Source organism: Pygoscelis adeliae, unplaced genomic scaffold, assembly GCF_000699105.1.
Source record: "Pygoscelis adeliae isolate BGI_AS28 unplaced genomic scaffold, ASM69910v1 Scaffold483, whole genome shotgun sequence".
NCBI classification, from domain to species: Eukaryota; Metazoa; Chordata; class Aves; order Sphenisciformes; family Spheniscidae; genus Pygoscelis; species Pygoscelis adeliae.
Window position 1 is genome coordinate 643,645 of NW_008824379.1, and position 3,599 is coordinate 647,243.

Here is a 3,599-nt window from a genome sequence, read left to right on the forward strand (position 1 = left end):
ATCCGATTCTGACGGTCACCACTGCTGAAAATAGCTGGCCCCTACCAGCAGCACAGGCTAGCCATAGCTGACGGTGGTTACAACTGGGAAGAAAGGAAAGGGCAGGCTGTCGGCTGCTTTTCTTTTTTCTTGTTCAGGAGTAAAGCAAGGGATATGGTATTTAAAATACACTTAGGGAGGTCACGGATTTGTCACTTCTTTAAGTACAGGAAGTTATATGTTATCTGAAGATTCTGTTTTAAGTTCTTCCAAGAACTATTCTTACGGGAGAACGAATGCAAAATAGACCTCTGGTCTTGTCAAGGTGTGGCACTGTGAAAGGGCTTGGGGTCTAGTTGTTAATTTATCATTTTTTTGGCACATCTGTGTCTAGAAATGAACCTGTGTCTGCTGAATACAGAATGTCTCGGTTTGAAGGGAGCTCCTGAAGTCTAACAGTCCAACCGAGCCCCTGGTCAAAGCGGGTATGATTCCATCAGGCTGCTCCAGGACGTGTCCAGCTGAGCCTTCAGCTCGTCCAGGGTGGAGATTCTACAGCTGCTCGGAGCAACCCGCAGCGGCAGATCTGGGTTCGTATCGCTCTTTAACCTGGGGCTGACGGCACTTCAGTTATCTTATCTGTAGTCCTGCTGCAGGGGGGAGGAGGTTACGAGACATCGATACGCCATTGAAATCGCCGATTAAAGACTTACCTGGTGCATAGAGAGACGTTTCGTCTGTAACTGATGAAGCTCTCGTGATTAGAATTGCTGATGTAAAGCAGCTACCGCTCACGTGTCACCGGATTACCCCAGGATGCTTCCACCCACCCCGCATGGCAGAACTTTAAATCTGTTCATCTCGGCATTTACATCAGCGGCACCGAATTTCCTCTCACAACAGACTCGACTTAAATGGAACGACTGTTCTGTTTTGCTTGGATTTCAATTTTAAAGAAAAGCACTGTTGCAGCGTGAGCCTTTACACATTTTTGTGAGCCTTATTACTCTGAAAGGGAGTCTGACAAAGCCGTGGCTTTATCAGCATGCAGCAACTCTAACAGGCGGGCAGGCGCTGGGCGAGTTCGGGGAAGGCAGCAGTGACTGTCTCTAAAGTAAATAAATATTAAAGAGCCTTTACATTAATTTCAGTTCCATTCATGGAATCTATACCTTGTAGCGCAAGCCCTCCTTCACTAGGAATGCTAAAACTTAAGAGTTGAAGAAAATACTCATAAGAATAAAACTCCACCAACAGTTTCAGTAATTCAATAATTTATTCATCTAAAAAAGTGTGTAAAAGTATATAGCTCTCATCCACAAGGTATATATGAATGACATTTAAAATGGAGGTCTTTATTATTATTGTTTCTTTTTATCAAAGTCTTTTTTTAGTGTATTGTACCAGCGATATACTGTAGATTTAAAATGAACTTCACATTTTTTTTTTGTTTTCTTTCAAATTGTCGGCTATATATAAAAGAAGCTCACTGCAAAATACTCAGAGGAGAAAAAAAAAAAAAACAAAACCAAAAAGAAATTCAGAACTCCCCAGAAATGTACAGCTTTTACATTTAAAAAAGGTTCTGAAATATACATACAAGCATGCTGGACATTCCCCGCCCCCTCCCGCTCCCTTTAGCTCAAACAACTGTAATAATAATTCTGATTTAGGCATGAATTTCCAAAGTTAGAAATTAAAAAAAAAATAAAATAACTTTCTTCACTCTGTAGGAAAGCCAGGGCTTGTACATTTCAGGTTAATTCAGTAAAAAACTCACAAGTAAAATAATGCATATTTAAGGGAAATATTATACAGAACTTTTCACACTGAAGTACATAAGATTTTTCTTTAAAATCTATTGCCATTCATTTATTTTGCACAAAAACGTATAAATATGTCACCAGCTTCTCTTAACTTAAAAAAATTAAATAAAAGACACCAGATGAAAACTACTCCTTGCTGCCCTTTTTTTATTTTTAATTTTTGCTTAGAACCAGGTTTCTGGGGAAGAAACGCCCCTGGATAAAAACGGCCCATTTAAAAAGAACAAACAAAATAATAATCCAAAGTTCAGATGAATCCTGGGAACAAATAACCCCCAAATGGTAAAAGATTACAAATGTCTACTTTACATTTTTTCCTCCCCAAGTTAAATTTTTTTATACAAGTTTACAATCTTCATCTTTTTATGCTCTTCAAAAGGCCTTGAGAATTTTCTTTTCTGATTAAGAAAAAATAGTACTGCAATATTTTTAAAGTCAATTTTACACTGTACACATTAGATACAAATGGTTTGATATCAGATTTTTTTTTTTAACCTATACATTGCAAAGAGGATACCCACGTGGGAGGTTTGGTGCAGAGAATGAAATAATCCATTTACAGGTTACTTCTCTGACTTCACCTTCTCGTTACACAAGCAATTCTTTTTTTTTTTTATTTTATATAATTTGTCTTAAATGTTACATTATCTCAAGAAAAATACTTTTTAAAATCATAGAATTTCATTTTTTTTAACCAGAACATGAAAGTCTTTTGGAAGAACTTTAAAATTTGTAGTTTTTTCTCCACAGATAGATAACTAGGTCACACAGCCTGATCAAAGTGCCCGACCCCTCACATAAGGCAGTCCATGCCTGCTGCACAGTGCAACAACAAACATTAGAAAATGGAGTTTAAATATAAACCCCTCGAAGCCTGGAATGAAGGAGTCATAAAAATACTTCAATTAGCCATTAACCTTTAAAATGGCAATCATTTTACTAAACAAAGTAACTTTTCCACCACAGTGGTATAACTTCAAGTACTAATTTAATGATATAATTTTAAAAAATTATTTCTTTGAAATAATATTCCTATAGTCAGAAAAAATACACCAGATTTGTAACTGATTTAGTGTAAACAAAAACCATATTTTTGGATATGTACATGGACGAGTCTGCCCAGAATTAAAGGGCGACTTGGGTTTCAGTAAATAGTTTTCTAGCATCGCTAAATTTACTGGAAATATATTTCAATCATAGCTCTACAATAGATTAATTTACCACTTTCCGTGTGCCCTTACATTGGGCTTTAAAGTATTTTTCCTCCCTACCTCTCCCTCACCCTTCCTCCGTTAGGTAGTGTTATCCTTCATTGAACACTGGCCGTTTCTTGCTTTAACCAGGCTAGACGCAGGTGAGAATTCCTCAAAACACAAGGACATCCTCACCAGAATCCGCTTCCCTTCCCAGCGTGGCCTTTGACTGTTACTAGCTTCGCTTCTGATTTCTAGGTCGGAAGAGTGAGAGGTACGTAGATAAATAACCCTACGGTGGAACGGAGCTGGATTTTTAAGATATTCGACTGTTCCTGGTCCTTTATAATTTAATCCCTCCCCTCCCCAAACCTAAAAATAAATAAAGTATCTCCAGACCATTCATATCTACATGGACAGGTAACAAATGCATGCATTCATCCCAATCCACTCTGACAGGAACTCCAGGTAGACAGAAAACTCCAATATTTATACGAGACTACAACTGCGTGGGTTTTGTTTTTCTTCTGCAAAGTCCCAGTTTATGATGATCAAACAACAAAATAAGTTTTGGACAACCCAAACTGGTCACTACCAGGTA